We start from the raw sequence: 19,435 nt of genomic DNA, 5'->3' as shown, positions 1-19,435 counted from the left end.
TCTGTACCTAATTAATTGAGAGTTTTATTATGAAAGGATGTTGAATTTTATTAAATGCTCTTTCTACATCTATTGAGATGATCATATAATTCTTAATCTTCATTTTGTTATGTGGTATATCTCATTTATTGATTTGAGCACGTTGAGCCATCCTTGCATCCCAGGGATAAATCCCACTTGCTTGCAGTATATAATCATTTTAATGTGCTGCCGAATTAGGTTCAGTTTGCTAATATTTTGTTGAGGATTTTTGCATCTATATTTGTCAGGGATATTGGCCTATGATTTTCTTTTCTCGTAGTATCCTTGTCTGGCTTTGGTATCAGTTTAGGGCTGGCCTCTTCAAATGAGTTTGGAAGTATTCCCTCTTCCTCAAATTTTGGAAGATTTTGAGAAGAATTGGTATTAATTCTTTTTTTAATGTTTGGTAAGGTTTACCAGTGAAGCCATCTGGTCCTGGACTTTTCTTTGTTGGGAGATTTTTGATTACTAATTCAATATTTTTATTATTGATCTGTTAGGGTTTTCTATTTCTTCATAATTCAGTCTTGGTGGATTGTGTGTTTCTAGGAATTTATCCATTTCTTCTAGGTTATCCAATTTGTTGACATATAATTGTTCATAACAGTTTCTTATGATCTTTTGCATATTTCTGTGGTATCAGTTGAAATCTTTAGTTAGACTAATTAGTTAAAAAAGAGAGAAGACTCAAAAAAGTCAGAAAAAAATTTTTTCCTGTTTAGTATTTGTTTTTTGCTTACTCTTAGTTTTTCAGATTTCTCACCAGGGTATACTTATAATTCTCAGGCTTAGTAACTGATCTGTCCTCTATAGTATTTTTTCTTTTATAATTCCCTTTAGAGGAAACCACTAATTCATTTTTCTACAGTGTCAATTCTGCTTCTCTTATCTCCATATGGATGCTAATTTAGCTATGCAATTAAGATGTAATTTTTAATTAGCTATTTAGTTTAATTTGCCATTAATTTTGTTAATTCCACTTTCTCTCTTTGTCTAAATTAATTTTTCCCTATTAATCCCAGTATTTCTTTCACAGAGGCATATTCTTTGCATATTTTTCAATGGACTGAATAAATATTTTCTAGAATAATTTTTATTTCCTATAGGTTATTGTTTTCAGAAATATGCATTTATTTAGAATGTTTAGGATAATATTCCTTTTCCATTATGCTACAAAAACTTGCACAAGGACTTGCTTTTTTCTTTATTTTAATTCAGATTTTTATAAAAAAAGATATGTCCAGAAAAATAAGCCTATTTGTTCAATGTAATATAACCTTAGTATCTCCTAGCATGACTTTGTATTAGGTGTTTTTTGTTTTTATTGTCTTTTTTTGTTTGTTTTCTTTTAGAACTGCAGCTGGAAGACAAGTTGACAGTCATATGTCCCACTTCAATAACTAATCCATATCATGGATTTTTCTAGGTGACTCTTCTACATTGAGGTGAATTGGTTTCCTTTGCTAAATATAGAGTTCCTTGCTTATGATATACCTTCACATAGAATAGCAGTTCTTCATATAAGTGTTGTATATAAAGACTATAACTAATGTAGATTTTTTTTGACACTAATACATTTCCCCCTACCTTTACTCATTTGAGCAAGTGGCAGTTGCCTGAGCCAACAATCTGGGAGCTGTCAATGATTCTTTCCTTTACCTCACAGTCAATCTACTTTCCTCTTCATTCATTCTGCCAGAGCTTCCTTGGCATTCTTTCTGTGTCTTGACTTGGCTAAGGCTATTCCTTAGAACCTTAGGGATGGAATGCTAATGACTTGCCACAAAAGAAGATTTTAAGAAATGTAGTTATATCACAAACACAGAACAATCTGAAAGACAAGATTTGAGAAAAAAAGGTCACATCTTTATTATTTAACATCCATTAAACTACATAGTCATACACAAGGGAAAGTAATTAGCAGGCCGATTTACTATTATCACATACAGTAATTTTCAAACCAGTGAAGGGATAAACTATGAAACCATATGGTATGTATATTATAAGATAACCTGTTCCATTCTTTTGAGTTGCTATTACTGCTTTTGAAACAGCTACAGGAAATAAAAAAGCTACTGGAATGCAGACCAGGAAAATGTATTCCCAAAAGGCTTTGAAAAATGAAAGTTGGAATCCTTGAGTAGGAACATATTTCTAAAAAATAAGCTTTCTGTTCTCTATATCTAATTCTGTTAAAAATGAAATACATTTTATACATTTCATCACATTTTTATGTTATTTAAAAAATATGCTAGAGAAAAAGAACATTGGCACAGAAATTATAATGCATTACCTGAAGTTCAATGTGAAAAACAATACTAATAACATAGTGTAGTTGGCACTTGAGATTGAACTGTCAATTATATTGCACTCGAGGCACACCATACTAGCTTCCTTCTCATTATAAAGGGGAAAAAATTCTGGTTATCCTGGTTAACTATTGCTGTGTTACAGACTACCCCAAAATGTAATGGCTTAAAACAAAAACTGTTTTATTTGTGCCAGGTTCTGTGAGTTAGGAATTCAAACATGGTGTAGCAGGGAAAGTGTGTTTTTTGCCCCATGTGTTATCTACAGGAGTTAGAAGATCAAAGAAGGCTTCTCCAGTTACACATCTTAACTTCGCCTAGGAAAGCTTAAAAAGCTTGGGCTGACTGGAACTGTTCTACTAAGGGTTAAATATCTAGGTCTCTGTACTGGCTGTCATCTGGGTTTCTTGGTCCATCTCCATGTAATTTCCAGGCCTCTTCCTTTCCACATGACCTCCTTATGATCCCCATTATCTCTCAAGCAGGGTGACTAAACTTACCCATGGCCGCTCAGGGTAAATGAAAAAGCAAAAGCTACAACACCTAAGGTTAGGCATGAAACTGGCACACTATCACTTTTACTGAATTATATTGGTTAAAGCAATAGAAAAATCATAGGGTCCAGATTTAAAGGTAGGTGATTACACAAGGGTATGAATCCCAAGAGGTATGTTATTTTTGGAGGACCATCAAAGGAATAGTCTTCCACAATTCACTCCCTTACTCCTAATAGCTCACAGTCAACACAAAACCAAAATATACTCTCCCAACATGCCCAGGGACTTATCCAATCATGGCATCAGGCTTTGTCTTATAGTCCACGATCTTGATCTTGTCTTCTAAACCAGGTCCAGGTGTGAATGAAAGGCCTTTGTCATGGCTTTTCTCACTCTGAAGATCTGTGAATTGAATAGACAAGTTATCTGTCCTCCTCACTCCCGATAGACAGTGAGGAGTTTGGGACAGTAAATTGCAATATTCACTCCGATTTGAAAAGCTGGTTAAATAGAGTTAAAATTATAAGTAGAATTAAGACTGTAGTGGATGATAAAGGCTCTCCTTTGAGATCCTTTTTACTGGGCTAGTGCCTCCATCTTTAACCTGCTTGCGAGTGTTGACCTACAGCTATCCAACAACTTTGGACTCGTATCTCCAGATGGTACAATACGTATCAGAACCAGTGGACCTATGGTCATGTTTTTTCTTTTTGGGGGAATTTGTGCTTCCTGTTCCTGAAGCTATAGGCCTTATGATTTTAGGTTCAGTTCCTATAAGAGGGACAGTTTTGCCAAGGGACACAGTATGAGTGCCACTGTACTTAAAACTGCGACTTTCACCAGTGACTTTGGGCTCCTGATGCCAGTAGAATAAAAGAAACAGAAAGCAATTATTACTGTCAGGAGTAATTGAAATTGATCATTATAACGGAGAAGAGTAGGACTTCTACAAAATAGTGGGGGCAGTGAGGAATGCATTTGACCCTCGATAATCCATTTGGCAACTATTTCCAGTTTAAATTATTAATAGATGAATATAGCAACCAAGGCAAGATCTAATAAGGGCAAGATATAATAAGAGCATATATTAATAGATGAATATAGAAAACAAGGTCTAAGATCCCTCAGAAAGGAGGAAGGGTCTGTGTCACTGTAGTAGATACTATTATTGTCTTTCCCAGATCCCTTTATCCTCATTTCCCATTCTCCTATGAGTATCCCATTCTCAGACTCTATTTTTAAGGTACATAAACCAAGAGGCAGGCAAGTCTTAATTAAAGCCCAGTTTTACCCATTATCAGTTGGATAATTTTATATAATTCACTAGATTTCCCTAAGCCTGTTTTCTCCTCAATTTCAGAAGTAATTTTCTCATAGGGTTTTTGTGAAGATTTTATAGTTGATTTTGTGTAGTTGGAAAAATGGCAGACAGAATAGTTATTCAAAAATTTTACCTAATGTTATCATTTCTTTTTTCTTCTCCCCTGGCACGTTGGGCCATGCCTCTTTTGGGGGTTACACATCAAACATTGATTTCACATAGAATTGTTTCTCTAAGGACATATGCTGAAGTTGATTCTCTTTCTATACCCAACCAAAATACTAATTGACAAGTGAAAGCTATATGAGTATATTTATTCTTGAGAAATATAATTATATTGTTGTTACTGATATATGCATCTGTCTCTTTCATCAGGCTATAAGCTTCCTTTGTGAAATACCATATGTTATAGACCATTTTAGCTCTAATGTGTTAATTGGAAATAAAATGCTTCACATATGTCATATTTAGTATTTGTATTTTGATTTTCATGTATGTCTCTACAGGTATATATTTCTACATGGTTGGGATTCTATAGATTAGCTTGTTTATTGACTTATATGATTACTTTTACAATCTATGTGTTTGATGTCTATGTCAAAGAAGGCTTATACTTTTAAATCTCAACAGTCTCATTATTCCTGAAAAACTTGACAGTAAAGATTTGACATGTGTCCCATATGAAACATTACTACTTAGTAGGTAACTTCTGGACATAAATAGTTTTGTAGCTCACTCTGAAATCAAGTGAAATATTAAAAACAGAAATCTTTAGCCAAATAATGGAAACATGACATAACTATATTCTCTCATACCCACCACAAGGCAGAATTTGGACAAAGTTTTATAGTAATTAATTTAGCCTCTACTCCCACATTCCAGTTTAACCAAAATATTTTTTTAAAGAAATAGGTAAATCTTGCACTTAACCCAATCCAAAAATGGGCAGAAGACCTAAACAGACATTTCTCCTAAGAAGATATACAGATTGCCAAAAAACACATGAAAGGATGCTCAACATCACTAATCATTAAAGAAATGCAAATCAAAGCTACAATGAGGTATCACCTCACACCAGTCAGAATGGCCATCATCAAAAACTCTACAAGGGCTTCCCTGGTAGTGCAGTGGTTAAGAGTCCGCCTGCCGATGCAGAGGATATGGGTTTGTGCCCCGGTCCTGGAGGATCCCGCATGCCGCGGAGCGGCTGGGCCCGTGAGCCATGGCCGCTGGGCCTGCGCATCCGGAGCCTATGCTCCGCAACGGGAGAGGCCACAGCAGTGAGAGGCCCGCGTACCACAAAAACAAAAAAACTCTACAAACAATAAGTGCTGGAGAGGGTGTAGAGAAAAGGGAACCTTCTTACACTGTTGATGGGAATGTAAATTGATACAGCCACTATGGAGAACAGTATGGAGGTTCCTTAAAAAACTAAAAATAGAGCTACCATAAAACCCAGCAATCCCGTTGCTGGACATATACCCTGTGAAAACCATAATTCAAAAAGAGTCATGTACCACAGTGTTCATTGCAGCTCTATTTACCACAGCCAGGATATGGAAGCAACCTAAGTGTCCATCGACAGATGAATGGATAAAGAAGATGTGGCACATATATACAATGGAATATGACTCAGCCATAAAAAGAAACGAAATTGAGTTATTTGTAGTGAGGTAGATGGACCTAGAGTCTGTCATACAGAGTGAAGTAAGTCAAGAAAAAGAAAAACAAATACCATATGCTAACACATATATATGGAATCTACTAAAAAAAAGTTTCTGAAGAACCTAGCGTCAGGACAGGAATAAAGACACAGACATAGAGAATGGACTTGAGGACATGGGGAGGGGGAAGGGTAAGCTGGGACTAAGTGAGAAAGTGTCATGGACATATATACACTACCAAATGTAAAACAGATAACTAGTGAGAAGCAGCCACATAGCACAGGGAGATCAGCTCAGTGCTTTATGACCACCTAGAGGAGTGGGATAGGGAGGATGGGAGGGAGACACAAGAGGGAAGATATATGGAGATATATGTATATGTATAGCTGATTCACTGTGTTATAAAGCAGAAACTAACACACCGTTGTAAAACAATTATACACTAATAAAGATGTTTAAAAACAAAAACCTACCTACTAGAAATATAGTAGTTTATATTAGTTTATATATAATGGTCAGTTTTTCCCAGTGTCTAAGCCAGTTCTTGGAAGTGTCATTAGATTGTTTTGGAAGCTGTAGTAGACTTAACATTAAATCATCACTGTACTGCAGCAAATGGTGTTTACAGTGGTAATTTTTTTAAATTACATCAAAAGGATCTCATTTATTTGTAAAGAAGTAACACATGAACCAGAAGAAATTGCTCAATAATTAATATTTATTGATTAAATATAATGTACAGTGTTACATACAATGTATATTTGCTCATAATTCATTTTGCAAATAAATACACATGAATACAATTAAATAAAATTTTATATATTATAAACTAAGTATATATTTTGACAATTTGAAGATAATGGAATATTCAAAATAAGATTGGATGAATGGTTATAAAGCAATTGGAATCCTGAAAATGGATAATAAAAAGATAAACAATAGAAAATGGGCAAAGTAAACAGGTAATCGAGAGTATCATAAAAGGGTAAGAAACAAAAAGATATTTCAGTTGTTAGGGAAATGCAAATTAGAATAGTATAACACAATATTTTACGTATGGATTTGTAAAAATTAAAGGGACAAATTGTCTTTATGACCAGAGACTCTTCAGAAAAATAAGTACTTTCATACATTGCTGATGGGAATATGAATTGTTTTATTTTGGACTAAAGTAAACATAGCATCCATTACAATTAAAATTGCTGACCTTTCACCCCCAACTGATAGAGTAATTAGTGTAGGACTAGAATTGCACCATAAACTATAAAGTGGACAATATATATTAAGCAACAATTTATGGACATTGTGAAACAGCCAACCTAATACTTCAATCTCTGAAGAAGAGAAACGCACAGGCTATGCAGATATGATTTCTGTCTAGAAGTAGTTTTTTAGACCATGATACACAAAAGTGGAGCCCATGTTAAACACAGAGGTCTTCCTGGAGCAGTGATTGTATTTTAGAGCTTCTGAGCAGTTGGAATTTGTGGGGTAGAAAGAAGAAATCTTTAAAGAGAAGAACCTCCTAAAATCTGCTACATAAGTGTTTGGCTGAATACTAAAACAGACATTATGATGACAGAGATGTTGAAATTAACAGACATGGAGTTTAAAACGTCTATTAAAAATATGCTTAAGGGAGAATCTTCAAGGTGGCAGAGGAGGAAGACGTGGTGGAACAACTCCTACAGAACACCTACTGAGCTCTGGCAGAAGACCTCAGACTTCCCAAAAGGCCAGAAACTCCCCACATACCTGGGTAGGGCAAAAGAAGAAAAAACAGAGACAAAAGAATAGGGATGGGATGTGCACCTCTGGGAGGGAGCTGTGAAGGAGGAAAAATTCCCACACACTAGGAACCCCCTTCACTGGTGGAAATGGGGGGTGAACGGGTGGGAAGCTTCAGAGCCACTGAGGAGAGTACAGCAACAGGGATGCAAAGGGCAACACAGAGAGATTCCCACACAAAGAATTGGTGCTGACCAGCACTCACCAGCCAGAGAGGCTTGTCTGCTCACCCGCCAGTGGGGGTGGTAGGCAGGGCTAGGATCTGAGGCTCAGGCTTCAGAGGTCAGGTCCCAGGAAGAGGACTGGAGTTGGCTATGTGAACACAGCCTGAAGGGGGCTAGTGCGCCACAGCTAACTGGGAGGGTGTCTGGGAAAAAGTCTGGAACTGCCTAAGAGGCAAGAGACCACTGTTTCTGGGTGCATGAGGAGAGGGGATTCAGAGCACTGCCTAAACGAGCTCCAGAGACAGGTGCCAGCCATGGCTATCAGCACAGACACCAGAGACAGGCATGAAACGCTAAGGCTGCTGCTTCAGCCACCAAAAATCCTGTGTGCAAGCACAGGTCACTATCCACACCTCCCTTCCCAGGAGCCTGTGCAGCCCGCCACTGCAAGGGTCTCATGATCCAGGGACAGCTTCCCCGGGAAAACACACAGTGTGCCTCAGGCTGTTGCAACATCATGCTGTCACAGGCTTGCCCTGAATTCCATACCCCTCCTTCCCCTTGGCCTGAGTGATGCAGAGCCCCCTAATCAGCCTCTCTTTTAACCCCCTCCTGTCTGGGCAAAGAATACCTGCCAGAGGGTGACCTACATGCAGAGGCGGGGCCAAATCCAAAGCTGTGCAAACAAAGAGAAAGGGAAATTTCTTTGTGCAACCTCAGGAGCAATGGATTAAATCTCCACAGTCAACTTGATGTACCCTGCATAACTGGATAGACAACAAATCATTCCAAAATTGAGGCAGTGGACTTTGGGAGCAACTGTAGACTTTGGGTTTGCTGTATGCAACAGACTAGTTACTGATTTTTATGTTTCTCTTAGTACAGTTTTTAGTGTGTGTTATCTTTGGTGGATTTCTTTATTGTTTTGGTTGCTCTCTTTTTTTAAATTACTTAAATTTTTTTTATTTTGATTTTTTTTAATTTTTAATTTTAATAACTGTTTTATTTTACTTTATTTTTTTCTATCTTTTTTTTTTTCCTCCCTTCTCCTCTGAGCCATGTGGCTGAAAGGGTCTTGGTGCTGCGGCTGGTGTCAGGCCTGAGGCTCTGAGGTGGGAGAGCCGAGTTCAGGACATTGGACCACCAGAGACCTCCCGGCCCCACGTAATATCAATTGGCGAGAGGTCTCCCAGAGATTTCCATCTCAATGCTAAGACCCAGCTCACTCAATGACCAGCAAGCTCCAGTGCTAGACACCCCATGCCAAACAACTAGCAAGACAAGAACACAACCCCACACATTAGCAGAGAGGCTGCCTAAAATCATGAGTTCAGACACCCCAAAACACACCACCAGACGTCATCTTGCCCACCAGAAAGACAAGATCCAGCATCATCCACTAGAACACAGGCACCAGTACACTCCACCAGGAAGCCTACACAACCCACTGAACCAAATGTACCCACTGGGGCAGACACCAAAAACAACAGGAACTACAAACCTACAGCCTGCAAAAAGGAGACCCCAAACACGGTAAGTTAACCAAAATGAGAAGACAGAGAAACACAGAGAAGATGAAGGAGCAAAGTAAAAACCTACCAGACCAAACAAATGAAGAGGAAATAGTCAGTCTACCTGAAAATGATTCAGAGGAATAATAGTAAAAATGATCTGAAATCTTAAAAACAGAATGGAGAAAATACAATAAACATTTAACAAGGACCTAGAAGAACTAAAGAGGAAAAAAAAATGATGAACAACACAATAAATGAAATTTAAAATTCTCTAGAAGGAATCAATAGCAGAATAACTGAGGCAGAAGAATGGATAAATGAGCTGAAGACAAAATAATGGAAATTCAACTACCACAGAACAAAATAAAGAAAAAAGAAAGGAAAGAATCTCAGAGACATCTGGGACAACATTAAAGGCACCAACATTTGAATTACAAGGGTCCCAGAAGAAGAAGAGAAAAAGAAACGGTCTGAAAAAATATTTGAAGCATTATAGTTGAAAAATTCCCTAATATGGGAAAGGAAATAGTCAATAATTCCAGGAAGTGCAGAGTTCCATACAGCAAAAATCCAAGGAGAAACACACCAATACACATATGAATCAAACTATCAAAAATTAAATACAAAGAAAAAATATGAAAAGCAGCAAGGGAAAAGCAACAAATTGCATACAAGGGAATCCCCATAACGTTAACAGCAGATTTTTCAGCAGAAATTCTGCAAGCCAGAAGGGAGTGGCAGGACCTATTTAAAATGATGAAAGAGAAAAAACTACAATGAAGATTACCCAGCAAGGATCTCATTCAGATTTGAGTGTGAAATTAAAAGCTTTACAGACAAGCAAAAGCTAAGAGAATTCAGCAACACCAAACCAGCTTTACAACAAATGCTAAAGGAACTTCTCTAGGCAGGAAAGTCAAAAAAAGGAAAAGACCTACAATAATAAACCCAAAACAATTAAGAACATGGTAATAGGAGCATACATATTGATAAATACCTTAAATGTAAATGGATTAAATGCTCCAACCAAAAGACATAGACTGGCTGAATGGATACAAAAACAAGACCCATGTATATGTTGTCTTCAAAAGACCCAGTTCAGACCTAGGGACACATACAGACTGAAAGTGAGGGGATGGAAAAAGATATTCCATGCAAATGGAAATCAAAAGAAAGCTGGAGTAGCAATTCTCATATCAGACAAAATAGACTAAAATAAAGACTATTACATGAGACAAAAAAGGACACTATAAAATGATCATGGGATAAATCCAAGAAGATATAACAATTGTAAATATTTATGCACCCAACATAAGGGCACCTCAATACATAAGGCAAATGCTAACAACCATAAAAGAGGAAATCAACTGTAATACAATCATTCTAGGGGGCTTTAACACCCCACTTTCACCAATGGACAGATCATCCAAAATGAAAATAAATAAGGAAACACAAGCTTTAAATGACACATTAAACAAGATGGACTTAATTGATATTTATAGGACATTCCATCCAAAACAACAGAATACACTTTCTTCTCAAGTGTTCATGGAACATTCTCCAGCATATATCATATTTTGGGTCTCAAATCAAGCCTTGGTAAATTTAAGAAAATTGAAATCATATCAAGTATCTTTTCCGACCACAGTGCTATGAGACTAGATATCAATTACAGGAGAAAAACTGTAAAAAAATACAAACACATGGAAGCTAAACAATACACCACTAAATAACCAAGAGATCACTGAAGAAATCAAAGAGGAAATTCTTAAAAACCTACAAACGATTGACAATGAAAACATGATGACCCAAAACCTATGGGATGCAACAAAAGCAGTTCTAAGAGGGAAGTTTATAGCAATACAATCCTACTTCAAGAGACAAGAAAAATCTCAAATAAACAACCTAACCTTACACCTAAAGCAATTAGAGAAAGAAGGACAAAAACCCCCAAAGTTAGCAGAAGGAAAAAATTCATAAAGATCAGATCAGAAATAAATGAAAAAGAAATGAAGGACACAATGGCAAAGATCAATAAAACTAAAAGCCAGTTTGTTGCGAAGTTGAACAAAATTGATAAACCATTAGCCAGAATCATCAGGAGAAAAAGGGAAAAGTCTCAATCATCAGAATTAGAAATGTTAAATGAGAAGTAATAACTGACACTGCAGAAATACAAAGGATCATAAGAGATTGCTACAAGCACCCATATGCCAATAAAATGGACAACCTGGAAGAAATGGACAGATTCTTAGAAATGCACAACGTTCTGAGACTGAACCAGAAAGAAACAGAAAATATAAACAGACCAATCACAAGCACTGAAATTGAGACTGTGATTAAAAATTTTCCTACAAACAAAAGCCCAGGACCACATGGCTTCACAGGCTAATTTTATCAAACATTTAGAGAAGAGCTAACACCTATCCTTCTCAAACTCTTCCAAAATACAGTGGAGGAAAGAACACTCCCAAACTCATTCTACGAGGCCACCAACACCCTGATACCAAAACCAGACAAAGATGTCACAAAGAAAGAAAACTACAGGCCAATATCACTGATGAACATAGATGCAAAAATCCTCAACAAAATACTAGCAAACGGAATCCAACAGCACATTAAAAGGATCATACATCATGATCAAGTGGGGTTTAATCCCAATAAGGCAAGGATTCTTCAATATACACAAACCAATCAATGTGATAAACCATATTAACAAATTGAAGGAGAAAAACCATATGATCATCTCAATAGATGCACAGAAAGCTTTTGACAAAATTCAACAGCCATTTATGTTAAAGACCCTCCAGAAAGTAAGCATAGAGGGAACTTACTTCAACATAATAAAGGCCATATATGACAAACCCACAGTCAACATCATTCTCAATGGTGAAAAACTGAAACCATTTCCACTAATATCAGGAACAAGGCAAAGTTGTCGACACTCACCACAATTATTCACCATAGTCTTGTAAGTTTTAGCCACAGCAGTCAGAGAAGAAAAAGAAATAAAAGGTATCCGAATTGCAAAACAAGAAGTAAAATTGTCACTGTTTGCAGAGGACATGACACTCTACATACAGATTCCTAAAGATGCAGCCAGAAAACTGCTAGAGCTAATTAATGAGTTTGGTAAAGTAGCAGGATACAAAATTAATGCACAAAAATCTTTTGCACTCCTATACACTGGTGATGAAAAATCTGAAAGTGAAATTAAGAAAACACTCCCACTTACCATTGCAACAAAAAGAATAAAATACCTAGGAATAAACCTACCTAAGGAGACAAAAGAACTCTCTGCAGAAGATTATAAGATACTGATAAAAGAAATTAAGACGATACAAACTAATGGAGAGATGTACCATGTTCTTGTATTGGAAGAATCAGCATTGTGAAAATGACTATACTACCCAGAGCAATCTACAGATTCAAACTACCGATGGCATTTTTCACAGAACTAGAACAAAAAAATTTTACAATTTGTATGGAAACACAAAGGACCCTGAATAGCCAAAGCAATCTTGAGAAAAAAAAAACAGCTGGAGGAATCAGGCTCCCTGACTTCAGACTATACTAAAAATCTACAGTCATCAAGACAGTATGGTACTGGTACAAAAACAGAAATATAGATCAATGGAACAGGATAGAAAGCCCAGAGATAAACCCACACACATATGGTCACCTTATCTTTGATAAAGGAGGCAAGAATATACAATGGAGAAAAGATAGCCTCTTCAATAAGTAGTGCTGGGAAAACTGGACAGCTACATGTAAAAGAATGAAAGTAGGATACTCCATAACACCATACACAAAAATAAACTCAAAATGGATTAAAGACCTAAATGTAAAGCCAGGCACTCTAAAACTCTTAGAGGAAAACATAGGCAGAACACTCTTTGTCATAAATCACAAGATCCTTTTTGATCCACCTCCTAGAGAAATGGAAATAAAAACAAAAATAAACAAGTGGGACCTAATGAAACTTAAAAGCTTTTGCACAGCAAAGGAAACCATAAACAAGACAAAAAGACAACCCTCAGGATGGGAGAAAATATTTGCAAACAAAGCAACTGACAAACGATTAATCTCCAAAATATACAAGCAGCTCATGCAGCTCAATGTAAAAAACAAACAAACAACCCAATCAAAAAATGGGCAGAAGACCTAAACAGACATTTCTCCAGGGAAGATATACAGATTGCCAACAAACACATGAAAGGTTGCTTAACATCAGTAATCATTAGAGAAATACAAATCAAAACTACAATGAGGTATCACCTCACACCAGTCAGAATGGCCATCATCAAAAAACCTACAAATAATAAATTCTGGAGCAGGTATGGAGAAAAGGGAACCCTCTTTCACTCTTGGTGGGAATGTAAATTGATACAGCCACTGTAGAGAACAGTATGGAGTTTCCTTACAAAACTAAAAATAGAACTACCATACAACCCAGCAATCCCGTTACTGGACATATACCCTGTGAAAACGATAATTCAAAAAGAGTCATATACCAGTGTTCATTGCAGCTCTATTTACCACAGCCAGGACATGGAAGCAACCTTGTCCATTGACAGATGAATGGATAAAGAAAGTGTGGCACATATATACAATGGAATATTATTCAGCCATAAGACGAAATGAATTTAGTTTTTTGTAGTGAGGTGGATGTACCTATAGCCTGTCATACAGAGTGAAGTAAGTCAAGAAAGAGAAAAACAAATACTGTATGCTAACACATACATATGGAATTTTTTTTAAAAAATGGTTCTCACAAACCTAGGGGCAGGTTGGGAATAAAGATGCCGACGTATAGAATGGACTTGAGGACACAGGGAAGTGGAATGGTAAGCTGGGATGAAGTAAGAGAGTGGCATTGACATATATATACTACTAAATTTAAAATAGATAGCTAGTGGGAAGCAGCTGCATAGCACAGGGAGATCAGCTCGGTGCTTTGTGACCACTTAAAGGAGTGGGATAGGGAGGGTGGGAGGGAGACGCAAGAAGGAGGGGATATGGGGATATATGTATACGTATAGCCGATTCACTTTGTTTTACAGCAGAAAGTAGCACAACGTTTTAAAGCAATTATACTCCAATAATTATGTTTAAAAAAATATGCTTAAGGATTTAAAAGAAAGATGGACACAATGAGTGAAATGATGAGAAATATCAGTAAAGAAATGGAATCTGCAAAAGAAAAAGAGAATGGTATTCTGGAACTGAATATAACAATATCTAATATGAAAAAAACCATGAGTGGCTTAAAAACATGTTGGAGTTTGCAAAATCCAAAACCAAAACCTTGACTTTAAAATAAGTTAAGCCTCAATGACCTGGGACATTATCAAGTGGTCTAAGTTATGTGTAGTTGGAGTTCCAGAAGAAGAGATAGAAATGATCTAGAGTAGGTATCTATTACTTACAACAAGAAATCTTATCTGGAAAACTAATTGTATTGTATTTACATTCTAGAAAACAGGATAAAACGTCTCTTAGTTGTGTGGAAAATAAAACAGTTTGTGAAACTGAATTCCACTTTTAAACATACCAGGGACTCTAATTATACAAAATAGTTGTGGCTTCAAAATACCCTGTCCATTTTTATTTCTTTTACCATTTCACATCTTTCCCTTGTCTTCTCAGAGAAACTTACTTATTTTCAAGACACAGTTCTAAATATTAAGCACAAGTAATGTTTGGCAAATAAATATGTTTCAATCAATTGCATTATTGAGATGAAATTTTTTAAAATATCATAATTATCCATAAAGATCAATAATTGGTAGTTTTGTAGCTGAAACATGCAGGTGGTCATTTACACAGGATCTTTGGAAGGTTAAAAAAAAGTGGTTGTAGTGGGATGGGGAAAGTCCCCAATGGAAGTAATTAACTCTCAATTTTTAAACCCAGCATACCTGGATTATTTGTTTGCTTTGCTAAGGGTTAATTACTCACTTGGTCAAAATGGCTAAAGAAAAACAGAAAATGATAAATAAAACAAAGTTAAATGTAAGGAAAAGAACCCAGCCTAAAGCTTTCATTTTCTTTTAAAAAATAATTATAAACCCACTCAAGAAATACCTACATGTATTTAAGGAAGAGCCTCTTTAAAAAAAGTTACTTCAGGTCTTACAATCATTTGACAACACATACTGAATTTATCCAGCCTTTTAGAAAAAAAGAAATGCTAGAATTATCGTACTATTGCATATGAAATTCCTCCCCATTCTGCAAAAACTCCAAAATATTGACAACAAATGAATTTTCACAAGAGAGATAACCTGGCCCAGTTTTAAGAGTCTCAAAACCATATATTCAAATGAATGAATTATGAATTCAACTGTCAGTTCAGCTCTCTCAATTGCTGCTTTTAGTTTGTCTGGGAGTGTGCTAACCATGTAGTTTATTTTCATATGAAGAACAAGCTAAATATTCAAACTACTATCATTTCCCAGAAAAAAATGAATATGAAATGATGAATAATGAATAAGAGTCTAAATGCAGTAAACCTTAGGACAGAAACATTTGGTCTCCACAAATAAAGATGGTAAATGTGGTAAAGTATGTATATATGGAACAACAGCTCTTTCAAAGTTTGCACAGGTCCTTCTCTCTACTTCCATGAATAGTTCCATTCATTTCAGTGTGACCTGTTTGTATGTGTGCATGTGTGTGTGTGAGTTCTGGAAAGCTAGACTGTTCTACCCAAGTCCAGCTGCATGTAGCAAATGTTTGGAGATGTCTAAATTTGTATAATTCCATTCAGTACTTTGTAATGAAATAATTCAGCCCAATGTGTGAAAACAGGAATAGAGGGGAAAAAAGAGCAAATAAATCATGATAGGATTTCTATTCAAAGTAAAATATAAAAAATAAATGGCAAGTTAGAGACACACTGATTAGTGTTTTATTCTCATTTTAATGAAAAACTTAAAATATCACACCTTAACAATTTAGACAAGAAAGATCTGTTGGGAAATGAACAGATAAATCAGGTTTTTCTCAGCTCAGATAGTCTATCATGAAACTAAAGCTCATGTTTGAACAATCTGATGTGTTTCTTCTTTATACTGGATGCCATTAGTCATCATATTAAGCTTTGAAATTACATTTTAATTTTATTATTTTATTAAAAAGAGCAAACTATATAAAAATTAACAGAAAAAATAGATTAGATAAATTGTGTGGTTTAGTGTAAATAATATTTTAGCTACTTATAATTTTATTATTTTATTAGATTTACAGGACAATAATAATATTTAAAAACTAAAATCTATAAGCAAGAATTCTTTTTTTAATTAAGTATCAGAATTTTGAAGCTGAAATGGATAGAACTCGGAGTCAGGTCCCCAATGTTCTAGTTATAACAGCTACTTATTAACGTGGTGGTCTTTGGTGAGGCACTTCTCATGGTTAGAACTAAGCTTCTTGTTTGTACATTAAAGTTATTGGCCCATATTATTTAAAAATCTTTTCTTCTTTGATATTTCATGTACCATGGTTTATTTCTGATCACTTAAAGGAAAATATACAAAAAATAATTAGAAAATAGACTTCCAAAAGAAAAGGTCAAAGTTCTGAATACTTAGTTCATTTAAATTATGTGTTTGGTATTTTTATTTTATTTTATTTTTTGCCATACGCGGGCCTCTCACTGTTGTGGCCTCTCCCATTGCGGAGCACAGGCTCCGGACGCACAGGCTCAGCGGCCATGGCTCACGGGCCCAGCCGCTCCGCGGCATGTGGGATCTTCCCGGACCGGGGCACGAACCCGTGTCTCCTGCATCGGCAGGCGGATTCTCAACCACTGCGCCACCAGGGAAGCCCCAAGTGTTTGGTATTTTAACCAGCTTTTTTTCCCCACAAAATCTGAGAGATAATTCTATTCTCCCAGATGTTCCAAATTATTTGATAAAGTTTCTATTCCGTACTTAACTTGGATGCTAATTTGAGAAAACAGAAACACAAAGTTGAGTAGATAAGGCAAATTAGGAAATGCATATAGCATTAAGGTTTGATGCCCTAAAAGATATTCTCTTTGAAATTTATATACATCATATATGTGTAGGTGTGGTTAGATATGTGGGTGCCAAACTTAATGGGGAATAACTAGTATAAAACTGTTAGAACTTATTGTAAGAGAAGTGAAATTGGGTCAGAAGGGATGCTTTCAATTTTTTTACTTGGACCCACAGTAGGAAATATGTTTTACATTATGATATAGATTACATATGTTGTATGTGTATTTAATGTTTGTGTGTGTGTCTCTCTATCTATATATGAAGTATCTTTTTCCACTAATTCTAATATGCACTTTTAAAAAACATATTTTAATAGCTCTGAAATCAGGATATCCTTTATAGCATAGACCATATGGCAATTGTGACACTGTTGTCATTGCCAAATAATGAGTTTCAAATCTTGCCGATTGTATATATACACATATATACATGTATAACCAAATCACTTTGCTGTACACCTGAAACTAACACAATATTGTACATCAACTATATTTCAATTTAAAAAAAAGCTTGCCAATCGTGTATCAGTGGTGTGGAGGAGCATCCTAGAGATAATAGTGAAGGGTCCTTTACATAATGTTTCATAAACAATTGTCTTGAAGGTGTAGAAGACAGTGTGTGGGGGGGAAAATAGAGACATCCATTACTCTCAGCTGAGAACTAATTCAAAATATTAGGAGTTTGCAATCATATGCAGTAATCCTTAGACCATAAAGACAATACAATCAATCAGGTAGCTAGTAGCCACATGTGACTATTGAGCTCTTGAGATGTGGTTAATGTGAATTAAGATATGCTCTAAGTGTAAACTATAAACTGGATTTCAAAACTAAGCATTATTTTTATAACTAGTATTTTAATAGTATTATATTAAAAATGTAAAATATTTCCTTAATTTTAAAATATTTCATATTAAAATGATAATATATTTTCATTACCCAAAATATATTATTAAAATTAATTCCAGTTCCATTTAGTTGCTTCAGAGTGGCTACTATAATTTTTTAGATTACACATATAACTTGCATTTGTTTGTATGGTGCTGGCTTAGATGTTTGAATTACAACACTCAGGGGCTCAGAGACTATATGTGCTTTTCAATATGTCTGGTCCTTCCCTGAGATAACAACTATAGGTGAAAATCTACCTTTTGTGGGGAAAAGAACAGGGAAAAATTTGAGATTAATTATCTCAAAGTCACTATTCCCTCCTACTGTTCACATATTGGTGGATATCCAGTGTTAATGTGACACTTGCTACACCAAAGCAGGCCTACGCAGAGAGGTTGCATGAAGAAAGAATGAACCTGGAATCTTGATGGGCAGTGCTCACTTATACTTGAAAGCTGATATTGGAGATGAATAGTAAACTTGGGTAGGCAAATCAACAGATAGTAGGGGAATAAATAAATTGGATAGGCTGGTGGGTGTTGAGATGCAGGTGTACAGAAATAGTTTTCAAAATTAGTACTTTATGAAATAGTTCTTATCCTAAAGAAATATTGATAAATGAGTAACTCCTACAAAATAAATTTTCCTTATGATTCTAAAGTATTAAATTTTAGAACGTATTTCAGAACATAGAAGGAAATAAACTCCAGAAAAAAGTGATATAGATAATTCCTTCAGAGGAAAAGTATACTTTATGTTTTAGGAAAATGGAAACTTCTAAACTGATACCCTACGGTTATTCCTGGTTGGTTGTGTATCTTGATATATGTCTAGCCGATGGCAAGAAACCCAAATCGTACAGTACTGACCCACATTTAAGATAAATGGACTTAAAGTGACTTAGTTGCTAATTTTTTTGTCAAAATCATAGAATATAATGAAACTATGTAGAAAGCACCAACAGAGTATAAGAGACTCCACCAATTTCCCGTTCTCTTCTGCAAAAATCAATAGCTTGTTCCATGAAAATGTAATTTAAAAAATCATTTTAATCATTGTGATGCCATTTTTTTTCTAGTGTACATGGAAGTTCTTAAAAACAAATTAACTTTGTAAAGTTGTTGCATTCAAGAGTAGAATCACTTATACTACACTGTACTTCTTTATTTTACACCTACTCCATAAAACTCTCTTTCACAGAAAGTGCAAGGCCTTCTCTTTTCCTTACCATTGAAATAGC

The sequence above is a fragment of the Kogia breviceps genome, chromosome 1 (assembly GCF_026419965.1).
Source record: "Kogia breviceps isolate mKogBre1 chromosome 1, mKogBre1 haplotype 1, whole genome shotgun sequence".
NCBI classification, from domain to species: domain Eukaryota; kingdom Metazoa; phylum Chordata; class Mammalia; order Artiodactyla; family Physeteridae; genus Kogia; species Kogia breviceps.
This window is presented reverse-complemented; position numbering follows the sequence as displayed.